Here is a 23,856-nt window from a genome sequence, read left to right as displayed (position 1 = left end):
GCACAGAAGGAACAGCTGGTACACTGGCAGCTTCGTACATCCGTAATGTACCCAGTGTGCGCATTTAAAGCATTGTATCATAAGTTCGTCATCATCCAGCCGTCCGCAAATGCAACCATCAGGTGGTAGGCTTAGCCCCTCGTCCGGCTGGGGGCTGTTTACAGGTGACCCCTGGTCGTAGCTTGGGAGACGCGGAATCTCAAAATTGTTATTAATACAGTATTCACGTGAAGGGATCGATTTCACTGCGCCCAACGTATCGATCGTATGCACGAAAATATCGGGCACCTGGAGGCCAGCTTCCACATTCAAAAACTCGCAGGCTAGTTTAATGGACGGGAATTTCTTGTGTACACTGTTCGAGAAACCCTTCACACTTTGTTCACAAAAGTCCCAGTCTACGAATAGGCTGATTCGGCGACCGACGGCGACGGCAAAAAAGGAGACTTTCGGCGCCATATTTGATTTTATTGAAACACGCGCGGCGTGAAGACCGGATTTCGGCGGAGAATCACTCTAAAAATAACTGGTAGTGACTTACATAGATATACGAGGAGCTCTTACTACTGTTGGCTATTTGACGACGTTACTGTTGAGCAGTTCAGAAACGTGGAACTTGAATTACTTTATAGAATATTACGAGAGGAAAAATACCGACATGGCTTGATCACAGCGCCACCTCATGGATTCAGTGGAGCACAGTCCACCACCTAGACAGCTAATCGGTAATAAACGCTTTAATCATTCTTGAGAAAATTAGACCCCACTTCCAAATTTACCATTAACTTTTACTCGGTTAACTTTCCTTCTTGAACGCGACAAGGTTTACATTTCTTACATTAGTGGTCATCAACCCAACGACAGCAAGTCTGAATTTACTATTAGACATATTAGAATAAAAAGACCATACATGAATCTACCGCACCTTAACCGTTCACTGGAACCTTAGTGTCTGATGTACCACAGATAGGTATACTAGGATCGTAGAGCGACAAAGGTCACTGTGGAGACAACCACTGTCAGGAATCTGGGAGTGTACTCTAATAATGTTATCAATTTATATAAAGACAAAATCCTGAAGAATTATGTGCTTTTTGTTTAAAATTATCTACCTCGTCTTGTAAAAAGTGCCCTTTTCTGCTTTGGGCGTGAAAAAAGGGCACAAGATTATTGCGGCGGTAGCACGTACCTACGGTGCTACCGTCTGAATCGGCGCCTGACCGATAACTTTGTACATTGCATAAATATTAGGCAATGATTCCGATGAATGCAACAACAACAACAGCATACGACATTCCCAATGCACGTAACTCTAACGCGTTGGAAGTTTGATTCTTTATTGCTGAACGGCTGAAATTTGATTTACGCCACAATCAAAATTACATTTCACTGACAAGCGCAAACATAAGAGCGATGACACCTGATATTTTACCCACCCAGCCTGATACGTGAATCATCCAACCGAATCGAATAACCGTTCAATTCAGATGTTTGTTGAAATATTTTTTGTGACAATATTTAAGAAATACGTATCACCAACTTGGATATCACTATAGTCGGACACATTTTTTACGGTCCCAAAATATCCGACATGAGCGGAGTCGACTGAATGTAATATATTTGAAATTTTCCTATCATTTCCATTTATACGCCGGAAATCCTTGTTTACCCTGGGCAGGGTTCGAACCTGATGGAATCAGATTGACCTTTGTATAATCGCCCAGGAAAATTTCATGGTTAAACCCGAAAATCTAACGAGATTTCGGCCCAAGTCCGATATACGACATTATAGTGCAACGTGTAGAGATACTTTTGGAGTAAATCGGGGAATTAATGCGCAAGCTGAAATATAAAAGCGTAGTAATATGGAACTAAAAGAAGTTCCATGAAAATAGATCCTTGATGGGGATCATATTTTACAGCTGATGACACGCGACACCTTACATACTAGGGTGATGACTCTAAATGACGGTTGACAGATGACACCCTACACACAAGTTAGGTGACGACTCCAAAGGACGGTTGACAGCTGACACCCTACATAACAGTTAGGTGATGACTGCACAGGACGGACTTCAGGTAGACACCCTATACAACAGTAAGGTAATGACTGCACAGAACGGTTAACCGGTAGACACCCAATACAACAGTTAGGTGATGACTGCACAGGACGGTTGACAGGTAGACACCCTACACAACAGTTAGGTGATGATCGCACAGAATGGATGACAGGTAGACACCCTCAGTAAGGTGATAACTGTACCGGACGGTTAACGACAGGCCTCTCACCTAGATTCCGTGTGAACGCGTATACTAATCGTCTAGTCTTCTGTTTCGAGGACATCTTCCTAATCAATTATTCCCAAAAATCAATTGATATAATATTTTATATATCATTTAATTATATACTTGCCGGAAACTTGTCTTCGATAGGTTGGTTGATGTGCAGACATACACATCAGTGGAGACATACAGCAGCGTCACATGTCTATAATATTAAATGATATATTCATGTTCCTTAACAGAGAAAAAGTATCCCAACTGCCAATAGTATAGTTCACTGATTCCTGAATTGAAGCCTCATAGTAACCCTTAACTCTAAACCTAACCCGAACCCTAACCCTAATCATTCACATTTTAAACTATGCTAAAAACCTTCCCAAGGTTATTTAGGACCAACGATTTGTCAAATCAACATAAAAAACCACCCTTCCACCAATTTTAATAGCTATCTAGATATATTATATTTGAATGTTATATATACATGCCTTTTTGTGTTTCGAAATGACGATATCATCCGAATCATCCGCAACTTCATAATACGCAATGGATTTATGAGAGACGATGAAAATTATGAAGACAAATAGCAATTAAAGGGGTGGAAAAACTGTTATACTTCAGTGCTGGATGACGGGTTGATAGGTTGCCACCTGTTCTCATAGTTTACTTTAGGTGTCGACTGTCAACGGTCAACTGCTGTGAACACTGACCGAATAACGCAGTGTAACTCTACGCACGCACTATAATGTCGTATACTGGACTAGCGCCGAGATTTTTGATTGGTGGTATGTATATTTTATCGGACAGTCTGCACCTAAACCGGTACCGGTCTGGCCGGTAATCCATTCGGACCGCTCTATTGTGTAATCCGCCTAATGCGATAAAATCTATCTATGGGTTTTATGTACTTGGGGCGATTTATTGAAGCAGCCATCCTTTCCAGATTTGTCTCATCCTCCCCCGAGATTGAGATTGCCTCGGTACGAAACCCTGCCACACTAGACCGAGTGTGCAGCTACATGCGCAGCCTAGATGATGTCATTATTAGCCGATCAGATATCCCGTTTTATTTCAGCCCGGGTTTTCCCATTTATAGTTCTTCCGTTAAATTTACCTCAGCGATTATGCAACGAGCAATCTGATTGGTGCCGCAAGTTTTCGTGCGGCAAAGCTTCGCATGTACCTGCGCACCCGGTCTAGTGTGGCAGGGGTTAGTGCCGTGGCTGAGTGTAGCGATGCCATCAGGTTCAAATCCCTGCCGAGGGAGGATGGAATTGTCTATAAGTAATTGGGAAAGTAGGCTTTCATACCAGAGGTCGAGCGGTCGAGACACCATTCATTACCACAAGTAATTTTTTTTCCTAATAAATGGGAGATAGAAAAGCATTCTTAGCAACAATAAATAACAGAATTAAACCAGCAAAAAAACAATTTGAAATAAAAAAGTTAGTTGATGTTACAAAAGAAATTGAACATAAAATATTGAAATTAGAAAAGATAAAAACTAAATATGGAGAGAAAGTATCAGCGAATTTAAGCTACTGTAATGTTAGTACATCGCGAGAATTTAAAGTATTTTTACCTGATAAATGGGTTTCATTGAGTACAGAGGAATTAAAAGATTTAGAAAGATTTAAAATAATCCACCATGGGAAAAATGAAGACGGTCATCATGATTTAGAAATTGTTGATTAAATAAGAGATAAAAATAATGAATATCTAGAATCCAAAATGACCTTAGTCGTTTTACAAACAACTACAATCATACAGTCAAACATCTGTTACATATTGATCGATCAAACAGGTGTTGCAATTCAACGTTGTTGTTATAGCAGTTATATAATAAGCACGCAGTACATACAACACACACAGGACAGGAGGATACATTCTCTCTCGTGATTAAAAGGAATATTTCAATGTTTTTACGGTAAGTTTTAGCAAAACCACCCGACTTGACTCACAGAGTTTTTAGGGGATAAGCATCCCGTTATTGAGAGGCGCCACGAGATACCTATCCCCAAGCATTTCTAATTACACCCCTGTGACCCACACCTCACCAATTCTCCTTCAATGGTTGACAGGAAACACATTATATTAAAGGCGCCTAATAGTAATAGGGGTAATGGGCTTTCAAGCCAAAGGTCGAACGGTCGAGCTCGTAAAAAATGAAAAACATGAAAATAATAACAATTTCTACTTGAATTAGTCGCGAAACTCATAAAAAATGAAAAATAATTCTCACACACTCGAATTTATTTTTCATTTTTACTCGCTAGAAAAAAGTGTGAGTAAAGTGTGAGTGAAATAAATTCGAGCGTGTGAGAATTATTTTTCATTTTTTATGAGTTTCACTCCTAATTCAAGTAGAAATTGTTATTATTTTCATGTTTTTCATTTTTTAATGAACTCGACCATTCAACCTTTAACCTGAAAGCCCATTACCCCTATTACTCTTAAAATAATCATATACATGAATAAAATATATATGAATAACATATAAATTGATAGATTATTCAATATAAAAGTGTGAGTGAAATAATTCATATTTAAAACATTGAATATTTATATTTGAATGAGTTTTAATAAAAATTTTGTTGTAAAAATGAAGAAAGAAGAAGAAGAACCCAACTTTAAAATCGAAATCAATGAAACCAATAAATCATTTTCACAGTTTTACATTAAAAATTATATTTCGGCAACAAATTTAGTGTCCGCAAGGTATTATAAAATTGAAAATATTACTGTAATTAATCAAATATTATCAAATGAAACATATTTAATTACTGAACTAGTAGATACTTTTGATAATGGTGTTAAAAATCCTAAAGTATTCAATACAGTTTTAAATTTTAAAGGAACTTTAGATGAAAACATAATTAATATTCTTAAAACTCCTTTCAATGAAAGAAATGATGATATAATACTTTCAAAAGATTACAATGATTTGATTAACTTAAGAATTGAAAAAAGACAATTATATTATTTCAATTTTGATAATAAACAAATTATCTATAATGAAAATTCATCAAATATTGGCATTCAATGTGAATTAGATAATGAAAAATCATTTAAAGATATTGCAGTTCAATGTAAATTAGATGATGAATTTAGAAAATTCAATCCTAATGAAAAAGTGCATTGTTATTGCGGAGGTAAATATTTAAAATCACATAAATCAAAGCATTATGAAACAATTCAACATAAAAACTGGTGTAAAGAGTAACAATTCTACATTATAATTATTGAATTGAGTTAAATGATTTAAATATCTAATAGACTGTTAAAATGATAAATTGTTTGACAGTTGAAATGATAAATTGTTTGACAGTTGAAATGATAAATTGTTTGACAGTTGAAATGTTAAATTGTTTGACAGTTGAAATGATAAATTGTTTGACAGTTGAAATGATAAATTGTTTGACAGTTGAAATGATAAATTGTTTGACAGTTGAAATGATAAATTGTTTGACAGTTGAAATGATAAATTGTTTGACAGTTGAAATGATAAGACAGTTGAAATGATAAATTGTTTGACAGTTGAAATGTTAAATTGTTTGGCTGTAAATTTAATTGTTATTTGATTTAATCATTTAAAAATTTAATATTTTTAAAATGATTATAAAATATTTAATTAAAAACTAGCAAATATTTTATAAACTGTTTAATTTCTTTCTTAAATAAATGGATGGTTTCATCCCAACTGGGAAAAGTGATTTGAAACATTATCTTGTAGCAGGAGGATTAATATTGGCTGCGCTTTATTTATACTATGAGAATATTAGTAAGGATTTGATGAATGAAAATATAAAATTGAGCAAGAAATTGAAAAAATTAAATGGAAATAAAAATAATCATAAAAAAGTTATTGAATCAGATTAGTGAATTAATTAAATAAATAAATGAGTGAAAATATATTAAACTTATTACATCTAATATATAAAAATCAACAGAATATTAAATCAATTATTATGCTTACAGGTTTATTTTCTTTTTCAATTTATAGTATAAAACAGTTGTTAGAATTCTATGATTGCTGTAAAATTAGATACACTGAATTAATAGAAAATATGAATTATATTTCAGATAGATTGAATAATATTAAATGCTGTGAAATATGCAATAAAAGATATAAAAATAAAAAGAGTTTGAGAAATCACATGTATATTCATGAACTTGATGAAAAATTATATGAATCAAAATAAGAAATCGACTGTTAAATTAGCTGAAAATATAAAATATATTAGTTGAAATGTATGAAAATAAAAGTTAATAAAAAAGGGGGGTTGAGGTATCAATGTATTAGATACCCTATTAGATACCCTAATACCATGTATTAAATACGTATCAAATACGTATTGATGGTATTAAATACGTATTAATGGTATTGAATACATATTATGCTTTATTTCTGAAAATGAAGTAACAGAAGTAATTTATGTTTTAATTCATTCAAGTATGATATTGTAAATTCTTTACAATTGACTAGGATAATACAAGAGTGATATTAGTTAGTTGGCTTATTCAATAAGAGAAACAATGAAATAATACAAGAGTGATACTAACAGTTAAAGTTATTGAATTTCTTGTTAAATCTATTTGAATAGAAATCCAAAAAGATTTAAATAAAAAAACAATAAGTTAAATAAGTTAGTATTAGATAAAGTAACTTATTGTTTTTTTATTTAAATCTTTTTGATTTCTATTCAAATAGATTTAACAAGAATATAAATTTATAAAATAAAATCCTAATTCAAAATATTATAGAATTCACTGTATATTGATGGATGAGTGGATGAATTGGATGAATTGGATGAATTGGATGAGTGGATGAATGGATGAGTGTAATTATATATATATTTTGGTAAAGCGCACTCTAATTCATTTAATATTATTCTGATTTGAAAGTATGTATGAAATCTAAATAAACTTTGAATTAATTTATATTTAGAATTATTCAAATGATCATTCCAACTAATTCCACAACCTGTTGTTGCACAATAAACAGCAAAATTTAATTGGTTCTGCCAATACTTCATATTAGATTTTAATAACCATTGTTTTTCATCTTTCAATTTTTTAAAATTAATTAAATATACATGAAATATATTTTCCATCTTTGCATTAAAATTATTAGTTTCAGTAACATAAATTTCTAAATTAGTTAATGAATCTAAAACTTCATTTCTATATGTAATATCTTTATTAAAATCTATTGCAGGAATATTATATTTAATTGATTTATTATATTGGAAAGCTTTTGGAAAACTATCTACCATTTATTTAATTAAAAAATTAATAATTTATTAATTCTTTTAATAAATTATCTTGTTCTTCAACTGTTATATGACCATTTAAACTTATTATATAATCTAGTGTATTCTTCAATTTATTAATTTCTTTTATATTAGTTTTAATTATTTCTTTATTACTTTTTATATTTAATTTTGAACTTATACCAGTTAAAACACTTGAAGTTAATCCTAATACACCAATTGATATAGTTAAAGGTGTTAATGGACTGAATATTGCTAGAAATGTTATTACAGAACTAATTGTAACCGAACCACTAATAATAAGATAATATATAATTTTACTTTTTAAATATTTTTTCTTTTTTATCTTTAAGTCACTTTCAAATTCTAATATTTGTTTTTCTAAATATATTTTTAATTTAGTTTTATTTATATCATGAGGAATAATATCAATACTATCAACTTTATCTTCCATTTATTTAGAAAAAAAATTACTAATTAGTAAATTTATATGCTACAAATATAACAATAACTGTTCCACCTAAAATCCAAATTATTTCATATTTCTGTTGTTCTTTACTTGGGGTATAATAATCTGATAATTTAGGTTTGTATAGATGTAATTTTTCTTTATTGGTTACTGCGTTATATAAACTCATTGCATCATCAACTGATTGAAAATCTCTATGTGAAATCTTCTGATCATATAATTCCTTGTTAATATAATCCATATAGTTTTGTCGTTTTTCTCTGTATTCTTCTGCTGCTTTATTATATTTCTCTAATGCTAAATTATGTCTTCTTTGTTCTCCTAATGAACTATTTTTATCAATATGCTTAAATAAATAACCGCCACCAGTAAATGCTAAAGCGTTAACAATTGCCGATCCTATAATAGTTATAATTGCAGAAGCCATTTATTTAGCAAAAAAATTATGCATTTATATGGGAGGAATATATTTTTGTTTTTCTAAATAATCAATAGTTAAATTAGATAAAGTAACTGCTAATGTTAATTTTGAAATATCATTTATATCAAATCTGTTGTAAATTGAAGTCCGGTTTGCTGCTATAGAATTTTATTGTAGTCGAGTTTAGCTTTAGTACTGTAGGATTTGTAACCCTTCATTGAACCTCTCCATGCTTTGTTGTTACTAAGTCTTGTACATTATATATACAGTATATATTGAATATCTCACAGTTGAGCATTGGTCATTTTCGTAGAAACTTGCTCGAGGAGCTACAGTAATTGTAAGTAACGAATTTTTAGATTTGCTGTGGGTTAGTTTTCTTTGCATAAATTGAATTGATTACTTATATATATATTTTCATATTTGTAGCAAACCGGCATTATATGGCATAGTGCAGCATCGTTAGTTGCTAAAATAAACACGCTGAGTTTGAAATGTAGCTGTGCTTTCGTGTTCAATAGATTTTCGAGGATTCGTTTCGTCGATTTAGAACATTATAGTTTGAATTACTCGAAAGCTCATCATGACCGATAACGAAGATTCAAATACTAGTAAAAGTAAGTCGTTGAAAGCCACTCGTACAAGTCTCGCTGGTTGGCTTACTCGTGCTATTGATGCTGCGGATTCAGTTCGCATATCGGCGGCTGTTGAACCGGCAAAGCAACGTATCACTGGATGTTTGCAAAATCTGCAAACTGCTCACGACAAGTTCATGTCTGTACTCGAGAATGAAGAAGAAATCGAAACCGCTGGGCGTTGGATGGAGTGTTATTTCGATAAAGCTATGGTTGCTTTAGAAAGGTTAGACAATTTTGCTAAAAGAGACTCGTCTCTTGATCCGAATGCACCCGTTTTCCAAGCGTCGTCTACATCTTCCGTGTCGCATCCATTTGCAGAGGATCTTTCAGAGAATGTCGTGACGAATGCTGTAAACAACTCGTCGCTTAGGACCATTGATGCGTGGATCGATGATTTGGTCGAAGGAGTCGAAACTATAGTAAATGTGGAATCATCAACCTCCCTGGAAGAAGCCGTTATCAAGATGGAGATTGATCGAGATTTACCGAAAATTGGTCTCCCGATGTTCGACGGTTCACCACTTGTATGGCCAAGGTTCATTGAGCAGTTTTATGTGCAAGTATATATACATAATCGTCCCGGGATCAAAGATTCCAGACGTCAAGACCTTCTGCAGTCGCATGTGAAAGGTGAGGCCAGAGAGCTCATTCAAGGTCTTGGGTTTAGTGGTTGTAATTATGCACGCTCCCTTAAGGAGCTAAAGTTTGTGTTTGGACACAGAGTACACGTAGCTAGGGCTTATATTGAATCAATTACGAACGGTCCACCCACAAATTCATATGATTCAATATCATTACGTTCCTTTTACATTAGTGTGAGAGATTGCTTAATTACTCTAAAACAAATGAATTATCTTTCTGAAATTGGCAGTAGTGATTTATTACAGAAAGTTGTAAAACGTATCCCGATTGACAAGCGTTCAAAATGGAACGAATTCGTTAGACGTATATCTCGACAACGAGATCCTACATTGTTTGATCTAGAAAGTTGGCTCAAAGATTGTGTTGACGCTGACTTCGGTCCATTTTCATTACAACAAAATAGGTTGAAATTGAAACGTAATAATTTTTCTAGTAATGCTTTAGGATCACGGAAAATCAATGTGAATAATTCCACGAAACAGATGTCTAGCAGTTGCGTGTCAGGTGGGAAAATATTTGAATGTGTTATTTGTTCAGGTAGTCATTCTGTGAGTAATTGTGGAGATTTCATTGATAAATCGGTAGATGAAAGATTTGCTCTAGTCAAGAGATTACGTTTGTGTATTAATTGTTTGTCACCTGGTCATTTCATTGCGACTTGCAAATCTCTTTCTTGCTGTAAAGAACCAGGGTGTGGCAAGAGACATCATACACTGCTTCATGTTAAACGTAAAATCAAAATTAATGATATTGAACAAAAGAATCAAACTCAGAATCTAGACACTTGTAATAGTGAATCGCAAGCCAGTAGTAGTCAAGGTGTAGCACCTAGCGCAATAGAACGCAATATAGTTCTTGGTCTCGATAGTAATTGTTCTGACGTGTATTTTCAGGTTTTGCCGATTGTGGTTCAGGGTGCTAACGGAAGACGTATATCGACGTATGGTCTGCTGGATTCTGGGAGTGACGTGACATTAATCCGTGAAGATCTGGCTATTGATTTAGGGTTGTCTGGTAAAAAACAAGTATTGACTATCAACACACTTCACTCAAGCGATGCACAGTTATCTCGCCGTGTTTCCTTTACCGTTCGAAGCAATGATCCTTTGTCAGAAATCATTCATGTGTCCCAAGCATGGACTACATCTGGTAATATCAGTTGTCCACTTCAGAAATATAATGAATTTTCTCCTCATAAGTTGAAACATTTAGAGGGTCTGCGATTTCCTGATACATTCCCACGTCAGGTTAAAGTACTTTTGGGTGCAAATGTACCTAGAGCACATATACAATTAGAGGTAAGGGAAGGGACATCAAATCAGCCCTTAGCTATTCGGACTAGATTAGGGTGGTGTTTGTTTGGGAACATGTCAAATGACTTGTGCGATGTTCACGTCCATTCAATTGTTTCGGAATGCTCTCTTGTTGATGAAAATTCACTCTCACGACAAATTGAGAACTTTCTGATCTGACTTTTTCGCATCGTTGGTTTGCAGGTCCAGAATTTCTCCGTGTTCCTGAAAAGCAATGGCCGTCTCAGCCTGATCTAGGTATCATTTCAGATATAGATGAAAATCTCAAGAAAACTAAGCTAGTGAATAAAGTCTTAGCATTTCCTCAGGCTGAGCCAGTCATTGACTTAACGGGTCTTGTACAGCCGGAGGATTATTCTCGTTGGTACCCTTTGTTACGCAGAACAGCTTGGATTTTAAGGGCTATCAGGAATTTTGCCTCACACGTTCCACGTTAAGCTGTAAAAGCAAAAACTTTGACAGTGGAAGATTTTGATTTTGCGGAAACATGCTTAGTTTCTCAAGCCCAACGTGACTCATTCCCAGAGGAGTTCTCTTTCCTTAAAAAGGGGAAGTTAAAGGATCATAGTTCTTTGCGCTGTCTTGATCCAGTTTTGATGGCTCCTGTATCAGAGTAGGTGGAAGGATTCACAATGCTCCAAATGTTTCCGCAGAGGCGCGCCATCAGTTGCTTCTCCCTTTCTCTCATCATATCACGGAGCTTCTTGTACGAAAAGAACACCTTATTCATTTCCATGCTGGTCCAGAGCACTTGATTTCATTAGTTCGTCAAAAGTACTGGCCAATTAAAGCTAGATCTGTCGCAAAGCGTGCGATTTCGCGGTGCTTCGGTTGTCGTCGTCGATTAGCTAAGCCTAGAGTTCCTTTTATGTCGGATTTACCCGCACATAGAATTACTAGCCATTGCAGACCCTTTCAATTTAGTGGGGTAGACTATTTTGGCCCTTTATATATCAAAAGAGGGCGTTCTACAATCAAAGTATGGGTTTGCTTATTCACGTGTTTAGTAACTCGTGCAGTACATTTGGAAGTAGCTGACTCAATGGAAACTGACACATTTTTACTAATTCTGAGGAATTTCATTGGGCGACGTGGTCAGCCGAGTCATATTTATAGTGACAATGGTTCCAACTTTGTTGGAGCTGAGAGAGAGTTAAGAGAATGTTTAACACAATTAAATCAATCTCGTATTTCTAATTTTTGTCATGAAAAGGGTATTAAATGGACCTTTAATAGTCCCTGTGCCCCCCCATTTTGGTGGGGTTTGGGAGAGATTGGTTCGAACGGTAAAGGCGGCTATCAAATCAGTCCTTAAAGGACAATCATTTCCTGAAAACGTGCTGCGAACAACGCTTATAGAGGTGGAAGCATCTGTTAATAGTCGACCTTTAACTTATAATAGCGTGGATCCTGCAGATTTTACACCCATTACACCAAACCACTTTTTACACGGGGGTGCTAGTTCTGTCGTGGCCCTTGGAGTATTTCATGAGCGTGAAATCAACAGTAGAAAAAGATGGCGTCAGTCCCAGGTTCTGGCAGACCACTTTTGGCGTCGCTGGCTGAAAGAGTATTTGCCACCCTTAACCATGAGAAGCAAGTGGCTAGAAAATACAGAAAATGTCAAATTAGGTGACTTAGTGTTAATCAAAGACAAAGACATTCCTCGTGGTCATTGGCCATTGGGTCGTATTATTGAAGTTTATCCTAGTCCTAATGATGGACGAATTCGTTCGGTAAAAGTAAAAACCTCTTCGTCAGAATATGTTCGACCAGTAGTTAAGCTTTGCGTATTGGAAGAGAGTATTGTATAATTATCTTGATTAAATTTGTATTTGTATGTGCGAGATAATTACTTATATTTGATACGACAATAATATGTATTTGAAGTAATCATGTAATCTTTGTAATATGATATCGTTATATTTTCAAACACCGTCTGATACGGATGTTTAGGAGGTGCTGTGTTGTAAATTGAAGTCCGGTTTGCTGCTATAGAATTTTATTGTAGTCGAGTTTAGCTTTAGTACTGTAGGATTTGTAACCCTTCATTGAACCTCTCCATGCTTTGTTGTTACTAAGTCTAGTACATTATATATACAGTATATATTGAATATCTCACAGTTGAGCATTGGTCATTTTCGTAGAAACTTGCTCGAGGAGCTACAGTAATTGTAAGTAACGAATTTTTAGATTTGCTGTGGGTTAGTTTTCTTTGCATAAATTGAATTGATTACTTATATATATATTTTCATATTTGTAGCAAACCGGCATTATATGGCATAGTGCAGCATCGTTAGTTGCTAAAATAAACACGCTGAGTTTGAAATGTAGCTGTGCTTTCGTGTTCAATAGATTTTCGAGGATTCGTTTCGTCGATTTAGAACAAATCTATCAACATTAACACTTCCCATTTTAAATACTTTTTTTAATACCATTGAATAACCAACAGTTCCAACTGATAGTAATGCTCCATTATATAATCCTGTTATTATCCACTTATTATCACTCATTTATTAATCAAAAAAATTACTATCTTCAAAATATTTAGTTAACTTATTTATGATTAATTCAACATTTATTTCATTACTACTTTTATGATTATCATATATTTCGGTTAATATGTTTTTAATATCATCTATGATAAAATCTTCATCTAATTCATAAAATCTTAAAGATTCTCTAATTAAATTAGTAATCTTTTCTACATTTAAAGTTTCTTTATCTATTGTTGTTTCATACTCAAATGTTGTTTCATTAGTAAATGCAATACTTTTAATATGTGTAATTACATCATTAATGTTAAATTTCATTTCTTTCTCACGTTTAAAATCAAATCCAAAACATATACTCGGTCCAACAGTTATATTCATTTATATAGTGAAAAAATTACTCTCTACATCTTATAACTAATTCATATATCACAGGAAAGTTATTCAAATCAATTGAATAACCATTATGATTTCTTATTTCTAATTTAAAAATATTAAATTGAGGAATACAAGGTTTAAAATCACATTCGGTCAAATTATAATTTATTTGCGTTCCAAATTGTTTGACATTCTTTAATGGTAAAATATTTAATATACTAGAATTACAAATTGTATCTTTAGTTGCTTCGAATGTTTTTGTAGGATCAATTAAATTGCAATAAATATAAGTGTGTAAAAGGTATTAAGTTTGATCTACCTTCTGCGTATGCTGTAACAATATCTGGGTTAATTCCTAACAGTTTACCTAAAGGTTTTCTTACTGTAAATTTAAATTGTTCGTCATTAGCTAACCTAATCTTTATTTTATTAGAACTATCACTTTTTAAAATTCTAATACTAAATCCGGAATCACTCCCTAATTTAGCTCGAGCTTTTCTATTAATTTCTTGTGCTAATGTATCTAAATTATATAATCCTAGTTTTAAATATATAAAAAACCATTTATTCCTTTTTTTGTAAAAGATTGAAAAAATTAAATGTTCTAGACTTTTATCCGATATATTGTAAAATGAGTTACATAAACTTATATTTACTAATTTTAAATCAACACAATTCTTAAATTCTCTATCTAATTGAACTATTAAATTATATGATTTATTATTTGTAAGTTTTCTAGAATCAACAAATATTCTGTATTCTTTTAATTCTACCATTATTTATAACATAAAAAAATTACCGCTCATCACTAAAGATTAATTTTAATAAAATTTTTCCTTAATAAATGGATGAGAAGATACCATGCGAAATTTGTGGTGAACTTCTAAGAAAAAGTAATATGGCTCGACATATGAAAAAACATGATGAAAATAAACCCCCTAAACTAAACTGCCCAAAATGTAATAAATTATTCTCAAGAAATTATGTTAAAAAACATTCAGAGAAGTGTAAAATTAATGGCGCAACGGCTAATGTTGATAGTAATGAAAGTAATAGTAATTCTGTTGAAGTTGAACCTGATATTATTTGGAAAAGACCTTTCTTATTCTATGATAAGGATAATATAAAAGATCATTTCTGCGAGCCTTGTCGAATAAAATATAACCCTGAAAATATAGAAGATTGGGAGAATCATCAATTTCGTAAAGCACATATAGATAAAATTTCTAATAAATTTGAAGCAGAATTCAATGAAAGAAAAAATAATATATTAGAAAAAATAAAATATGAGAAAACGTTACCAGATAATAAAGAAACAGTTGAAAAGTTAGAAAAACAATATAATGAATTAACAAGAAAAACATATTATTGTAAATATTGTAAATTGATTATTACAACAAGTAATTCAAATCTACATAATAGAACAATAAAACATAAAGAATACGTAAGAAAATACCAGGAGCTTAATGAAGATCTATTACCAATAAATTATAAACGAAAATGTCCACAATGTAGTTATGCGGCCTTAAGACAAGAAGGTACTGTGTTATTTTGTGTTGATTGTGGATGGCAAAAGAATTTATGGGGTGAAGAAAAAACTAGAAATTTTCTCATAGAACCAAAATTAAATTATGTAGATGAAATTTTTAAAATATTTTCTACAGAGGATTATACACCAGAATATAAGCAATGGCTTGAAAAAATGAAAATAATAGAAAATAAAAATGGGGAAATAACTAAAAAAGATATTATAAAAACAATTATTCCGTCAACATTTAACACAAAACAAAAGAAAATGTATTTATATTTATTATTTAACGATTATTATGAAAAACCTAAATTAACAGAAGAAGATATGGAAAATATAAAAAAAATATTTAAACAAATATTAATGTATCATTTGGAAAATAGAATAACAGATTCAATAAATTATGAATTCTTTTTAAATAAGATTGTAAATTATTTAAACATAGATATTATAATTCCATTTGATGAATTAACAAACAAAAAGAAACAAAGAGAGCGAGATGAAATGTGGAATAATATAACACGTTATTTAAATGAGAAAAATGAAATGGAAGAACCTAAACAAATTATACAAGAACAATTAGATGAAAATGAAGAAGCCAATAGTGATTTCGAGTATGATGATATTGATTTTCTGTTTTAATGGCCATAAGGTAATGTTTTTATACCATCATCTGAAATATGTCTTTTATCATCAAATGGATTTAAACTAGTTTTTTCAACTTCATTAATGTACATCTCATGATCTTCTGATCTTAAACAATTCATTTTGTGTTTCATTACAATTGAGTTATATGAACACTTTAAATAATCTTGAAATTCTATATGTTTATCAACCACATGTTTTGTTATTCCTTTTAACTTTTTAGCTTCATGATCTTTTGTTCTGTAACTATACATTTTACTTCTTATCCCAACAAATTCAATCATTTCATCACCCCTTAATTCATCTTTAAACTTACCAGGAATCTTTTTATTATCATTGCTAAATAGTTCATGATCTTTGGGATAATTGCTAAAATCAAAATGATGTTTTAATGTTTTTAAGTCTTTTGTTATGTCATTTGTCTTGATTTTTAGTATGTACGCATCGGTATTTTTTTGGATTAATGGGAACCCAGAATTGAATGTTCCATCATCTGTTGATAAATCATAAACATAGTCAGTTGGGTTATATATTTCAAATAAATCTTTAACTTCTTCAGTTAAATCTTTTTCTACATGCCTTAAATTAAAACAATTTGGTTTAGATTTAATTAATTCTATATTCATATTAAATCCTAATGAACTGCATAATATATTCAATCCTGATATAGCAACTTTTCCTTTTTGAGCTAAAGATATTGTTTTGCGGTTTTTGAAACTTTTTGAACCATCTGCAGCATAGAATCCAATGAAGAACCATTTTCTTAAATTATTTTTTGCATTTAATACATAATCTGGAACTATCTTTTCTTTTGTTGAAGTATTACTTTTAACTATTGCATGAATATAGAATTCATCATTATATTTTATAGCAAAATCTTTAGGATTATTTACAAGTATTCTATAAACTGCTGTTGATTTCATAACATCCATGATTTTAAATGTTTTATTTGGATAAACTTCTTCACAGAATTTCTTAATTCTTTCTAATAATTTTAAGTCTTTATTGCATAAATACCAACAATATTTATTACCCCAAACATAATTATACACACCTGCTGAACCATCACCCATGAAAAATCCTTTGATAAAATATTTTTTTTCTTCTAATGTTTCGGGTTCTATATTATAAATATTATCAATTATTTCATCAAATGACATATGATTCATTCTTTGGAAAAATCTTTTATGTAATAATTCATCTCCAATTTTTATATCAGTTCATTTTATTTCATCACCATTTCGTTTAATTAAACTATGATCTTCTGTAACATCTACAAATCCTAATTTAGTTCTAACTCTATAGATTTTCTTATTTGTTTTATGCCTAATAATATTCTTTAATTTTTTCCATCCATTTCTTGTCCAAACATCTATTAAACCATTTATTTGTATTAATTCTTTTTCACCATATGAAATATAACATTTTGTTTTGGAATTATTTCTGAAATTCTTCTTATCAATATTTTATCATTACATTTTAATAATATTGGGGTGTCAGCTGTTACAGAATCAAAATATAATATTTCAATATGCTTTTCCCCAAAAAGTGGTTTTAAAACATTATAATAAAAATCATACATTAATAATTTTGATACTTCTAAAACAGTTGAACCAATAAATATAGGTTTATTAAATTTCATTGACGTTCTTTTTAATTTAACTGCTGTTAAATAATCTTCAAATCTTTTATTTCCTAAATGTCTAGGACTTGATTGTAAATGTCTTAATCGTTCAGAATTATTTACTAATTCAATATCATTTCTATTTCTAATATTTTCACATGTTTTACCATAAAAACTACTATTCATTAATTTGATGAAATCTTTTTCAAAATCTGTTTTTGATATTGTTCTCTGTTGAGTATTGAAATCTATATATTTTTCTAACCACTTCGATTGATTAAATTCAATATATCTATGTACTTTCTTTAATTTCATTCCTTGTTTTAGATAAAATTTTAACATTCTATAATGAACAATATAATTGTATTTATTATTTTGAGTAAGTATTAATTTTTCTGTAAAAACATGATCTTTCGGTTTTATTTTCTTCTGGTATTCACTTAAATAACTATCATCTACAGTTAAATGTTCTGGGCAATAAGGTAAGTTTCTTGTTTTAAACTTTATATTTTCAGGATATTCTAAATCAACTACAAAGAAATAACCAATTGGTGCTTCATCTTCTAAACTCATAATTGCGCTTTCCCAATTAGTTTTATCATCATTTTCAACTTCTGTTAATATAAAATTTTTATATGGTTGAGGTTGCATCATTGCCCAACCATATAAATTATTGGCGTCAATATATAATAATTTATATTCATCATTTGCTTTAAAATACCTATCTCCCATAACACCACTAATTCCACCTCTAATTGATTTTTCAAATAATAAAACCATATCTGGTTCTTTTAATAAATCTAATTCTACATTTGTATATTTTAAACCACATTGCCAGGTTAAACCAGGACTAGCAATAACAAGGATCAACATTAAAATGATTCAAATTAACTTCTCTAAATTTTTCAAATATGTCAGCCAATATCATAACATCTGATTTTGAATATAAATCAACTAATTCACCATGATTTTTCATCTTAAAATGGTTCCAAATATTTAATGTTCTATTAAACACTTCGTCTTTCACATACTCCTCTTTTAATTGATCTTAAAATTGATCTTTTAATAATTCTGTTACATTAAAATCATTGTGTGTTTTATAAAATGAATAAGGAATTGCACCTTTATATCTCAATAATTTAAAATCTTGTTCATTTGGATAATAATATCGAGTTATAACAAAATCATTATCAACTAAACTTTTTGATAAATTATCTAATGAACTTGCTAGAAATCTATAAAAATCTAAAAATCTAATGCAACCAAATTGAAATGAAATATAATTTTCAGATGTTTTAGCTAATAGTTTAAAATCATATTTTCTTACATTTACACCATTCGTAGCATTATATTCTTCTATTTCTTGATTAATTGCACCCAATTTTCCCGATAATTGTTTTATAAATATACTGTTGGTATCATAGCCTGATAAATTATGAAATAATATTGGTACGAAATTAACTTTCTTAGCTTGTAAATTGCAATCTTCATGAGCAGCTCCACGATATTTTGAATTTAAATGATCATGATCTCTAACTTTTTGATCAAATGAATAAAAACGTTTTTCACAATAACAACAATGAGTTGCATAATTAAAATCAATTTCATCTTCTTTTTTCATAACTATTCTTTTATTTTTGTTTAATAATTTTGCAAAATCACTTTCTAATTCAATCATTTTATCACAAAAATCATTAACTACATTTTCACCTCTAAAAGAAATATATTGACTTTCATATAATTCGGGATAATTTGATTTGATGTAAATTCCATAAGCAGCAGCTCTTTGATGAACTTTTTTAATTGTATTTATAATTGGTGGGTCTTGTGTTGTGTCTTCATTTAATTCATTTCCTTTATCCATTGATTTTAATAATTGCTTTTTGTTATATATTTCTTTTCTATCTTGATCGGTTAATTCTTTATTCAACGATTCAAAATCCCCATAAATTACAAATGGAACAATATTCTTAAATTTATGATTAGTAAATTTCAATTTATAATCTTTTTCTGTTGGCATTATTTATTTGCAGAAATCTTTATTATCACATAATTCTTTATGTTTTAATAATGTATTCTCAGTCATAAATTTAGATAAACATTTTCTACATAGATAAATTTTATTATGGTGATCACTTTCTGTTCTAAAGCATAAATCAATTTGTTTTAACCACATATAATGTTCATTTTCATCTTTTTTGTAATATAAAGAATCTATAGAATTTTCATCATCATAATATTCTGTTAAATATAAAGCTTCCAATGTATAATCTTTAATATTTTCACCTTTTGTCTTTGGTAATTGCATTAATTCAAATACATTTATTTTTAAATTATTAACTTTTTCTATTTTAGGAATCATTTTTATAGTTACTGGATATTGATCAATTTTATATAATGTTTCATATTTCGGGTAATTTGTTATTCTAAAACTATGCGTCATATCTTCTGTTGGGTGTAAACAGCTAATAATTGACCATAGAAAACATTTATTATCTTCATTTTGAACATTTATTGCTGCTTTTGTTGTAAATGGTAATTTAATATAAGATGATGCTTTAATATCCTTTTCTGTTGTAAAGTTTGAATCATTTTTAAACATTTTATTACTTTTTGATGTTTTATTCCTTTTTGTATTGTAAACATTTAAATCTAAATATATAATTTCATTCAATGTTAAGCCAGAACCCTCAAAATATCTTTCTTCAATATGACGTTTAAATTCATTAAATATTTTTTCTAACTTCTCTTTTATTTGTGTTTTTGAAATTATTTCTTCAGAGTGTGTTTGAATATTATAATTTAATTTTTCTTCTGACTTTATAAAACTTACTTTCCCAGAGATACTAATTTTTGGATATTCAACATCTGTTATCAAATCTAGTATTTTTTCTATTATTTCATTAAATTTACTATAATCTTCTATTGTTGTTCCTTTGAAAAATCTAAATATAATAGCTGCAGGACCAATTTTACTATTTAATGTTTCTAAAATTTCAATTGTATCTTTTATTTCTAGTGAATCAATATAATTTCTAACATTTTCCATGTAAGGTTTATTTGAAATGGATTTAGTTTTTGAAGTTGGTTTTTTTACTTGTTGAGGTTTATCATCAAAATAATGTTTTCCTAAAACATTATTACTCAAATTTTGGCGGTGTTTTTGTGATTCGAGGTGTCTATTATAATTCCTTTTTACTATAAATTCATTACAAACTTCACATTTTATTTCATCCACATTCATATTTTCTAATCTTTCTTTTCTTTCATTGGAATTTTCTGGAGTTTCAAAATCTATTACATTTTTTATATGATTTGCAGTTTTTTCATGTCGTGATTTTTGGGATTTATCGATGTATTTTTTACAATATTGGCAATAATATTGATTTTTATTAACATTATTGTTTTCTGGCTGGTGTTCATTCTCCCCCATTTATTAGGAAAAAAAATTACTTGTGGTGATGAGTGGTGTCTCGACCGCTCGACCTCTGGTATGAAAGCCTACTTCCTAATTACTTCTATACTTGTCGAAGGTTGAATTGTTTCTTTCGATTGTAAGCTATACAGTACTGAATAGTATATAGAATGTATCGTAAAACTGAATATTGTATTAGACAAATGTGTCAGATAATCCTGCAAAAGAAATACATGGATTTCACACCGATCATCTTGGGTTGAATATATTTGAGGAATAAAGTTTACATTCGGTGCGCTGTCCTGTTCTGTATAGAGAATCAGCATCGTTCGTTCGTTCTTTTGCGGGTCTATATTTCATCTGCTCACTAAGGAAACTACGACAGTACGGACAACTGGATGACGTCATAAGAATGGATGAAAGAAATGTGGTTTCTTGTTCTCAGGCGAGTTGTTTATTTCATTCAGATGAGATATTCGAAAGAAAATGGAACGGACAAAAAAAGTTAAGATCGGGTCAGAACTGGCAAAACTGCAAGAAATGAAATATATTGAATTAATGAAGAATGAAAGATCCAAGATCTTATTCATGAGACAGTTTGAAAGAATATCGACCTTGACACGCTAAGAATAAGTCCTTGCTTCCTTGTTTACGCTTTGACTTCTGAGCATGCGTAGCTGTTAACTACTGTACACAATTCCTGTCTAGGTTTAGGCTTGCCGCTGGATATGTCTAAAACCCAGCATTTTTTCTAGAAACAAAAAGAAGAAACATCTGACCTAACCGTTTTGACAACTTTCCCGATTTCAGACGCAATATTTTATTTGATTCCTGCAGAATTAGATCATTTAGAACGGGGCACTCCAGCTGTCAGAAAATCTAATAACGCAGAGCTGCGGACTGTTCCTGATTTTCAGTATTTGTTACTATTCTGTAACGAGAAATGTTGATTCGATTTGTTTGATGCATACTGGAACACGAAAGATGTGGATTACTGATTAATTCGAACATTTTCTTTCATATTTCAGTGATTAACAAATGTAACTGGAAAATTTTTTGATTTGTTACTGATTCCACTTCTCAGAAATTGGCAGCCATGCTAATGGGTGGGGTACCTGATTGACCCTCATTTGCCACAAGGGGAACTCGTTATTGCCACAATAAGTTACTACTGACCTACTGTACGCTGGCACATTATTATTATTATTATTATTATTATTATTATTATTATTATTATTATTATTATTATTATTATTATTATTGTTATTGTTATTGTTATTGTTATTGTTATTGTTATTGTTATTGTTATTGTTATTGTTATTATCATTATCATTATTATTAACCAACTAGTCCTTGATTGCTTAGAAATAATTTCTAAACGGAAAATGATTTAAGAGGTGTTTGAAACTCCTTGAATATGTGCAAAATTCCCAAAACTCGTTTAAAACTCCTTCAATTTTTTAGAAGTAGACAATGAGAAATTTTGTTGCCAGTTGTTCAAATGTTCGCAAAAGATGACCGTCGGATAAATACAAAGTATCTAATAAAAGACAGTCAATGTACCAACTATCCTTGGCTCAGTTCCACAGTTCTGTGAGTTTGAGTTAACTTTGAGATAAAATAAATTTACTTTCAATGAGTTAACTCTGAGTCAAATCTTAACTCAGAACTGTGGAACTGGATATCTAAGTAACTTTTGAGCATCACCCCTGGTCGTGGATTTTCGAGGTTATACAAATTGGTGATACTTTCGCTTTGGCGCCCCCGCCAAAACAACGAAAAACGTCGAAATTTCTCTAAAAATCCGTTTTGGCACGCCAAAACAAAGAATATTCCGTTTTGGCACCCACGCCAAAACAAACTTTCGTTTTGGCGTCCCCGCCAAAACGAACTTTCAACCACGTAAAATAATTCATGCAAATTTATGCAAATTAAACTCAGGGTCAACGCGCAAAATTGAAAAATAATTTCACTGTGGTTGAATGTTTGTTTTGGCGGGGGCGCCAAAATGGAATTTTCTTTGTTTTGGCGCGCCAAAACGGACTTTCAGAGAAAATTAGACATTTTTTTTCGTTTTGGCGTTCTGGCGTTCTGGTGCCCTGTTTTGCATACGAGAAATTTTTCGCGATGGCCCTTATCAGCCACTATTATAGGTTCCACACATTTATATCATACTATACCGGACTTTTCGATCTCTTGTTCCTTTGAACACTAAACATCCCGTATGTTCGGTCATATGCTTCACCTGATAAAATATGAAAAACCTAGATTACCAGACTAAATCACGTAAGTTATGATGATCCCAGTTTGAATGTTGAATTCTTAGGCTATTTATTGCAGTAGGGTGCAAACGGCTGCCTGCCTCCATATATTCCCTATGATATCATCAGCACACTACCCATCAGGCCATTCTTTAATTATAAGTTGGATTACGGATTTGATGGACTTGAAATAATTGCAGAGGTGGTCAAAAATCTTTTTCATAATGTTTTTCTTAAAACATTGAATTCGTAGCTATTTTCTCGGATCGGAGAGGGGATTTGAAAAGTTGCTTTTTTGAAGATCGTTTTAGATTATGAGGCTAAAAATGATTACTTGTTTCTAATAAAGCATTTTCTAAATTCCAATAGAATTTGTAATCAGTTCATTTCTATGGCTGCCGGATCTGTTATGGTTAGGCTGATCATGTTTATGAAAAAGTAATGTACAAGGTCGATAGGCGGACGGCCGGGCAGACT

General features: G+C 31.1%; 2 long non-coding RNA genes across 2 annotated transcripts; one reads left to right on the top strand and one right to left on the bottom strand.

Annotated features, from left to right (window-relative positions):
- Positions 1-4,142: 4,142 nt before the first annotated feature.
- Positions 4,143-9,029, top strand: LOC141910237 (uncharacterized). The gene is made up of 3 exons (XR_012619879.1): positions 4,143-4,207; positions 8,713-8,783; positions 8,873-9,029. It is a non-coding gene; the product is annotated as an uncharacterized LOC141910237 (long non-coding RNA).
- Positions 9,030-21,610: 12,581 nt separating this feature from the next.
- LOC141910259 (uncharacterized) lies at positions 21,611-23,363 on the bottom strand. Its single transcript, XR_012619889.1, has 3 exons — positions 23,299-23,363; positions 21,733-21,869; positions 21,611-21,649 (listed from the first exon to the last, which is right to left on the bottom strand). It is a non-coding gene; the product is annotated as an uncharacterized LOC141910259 (long non-coding RNA).
- Between the last annotated feature and the right edge of the window lie 493 nt (positions 23,364-23,856).

This window comes from Tubulanus polymorphus, chromosome 8 (assembly GCF_964204645.1).
Source record: "Tubulanus polymorphus chromosome 8, tnTubPoly1.2, whole genome shotgun sequence".
Taxonomy (NCBI): domain Eukaryota; kingdom Metazoa; phylum Nemertea; class Palaeonemertea; order Tubulaniformes; family Tubulanidae; genus Tubulanus; species Tubulanus polymorphus.
This window is presented reverse-complemented; position numbering and strand designations above follow the sequence as displayed.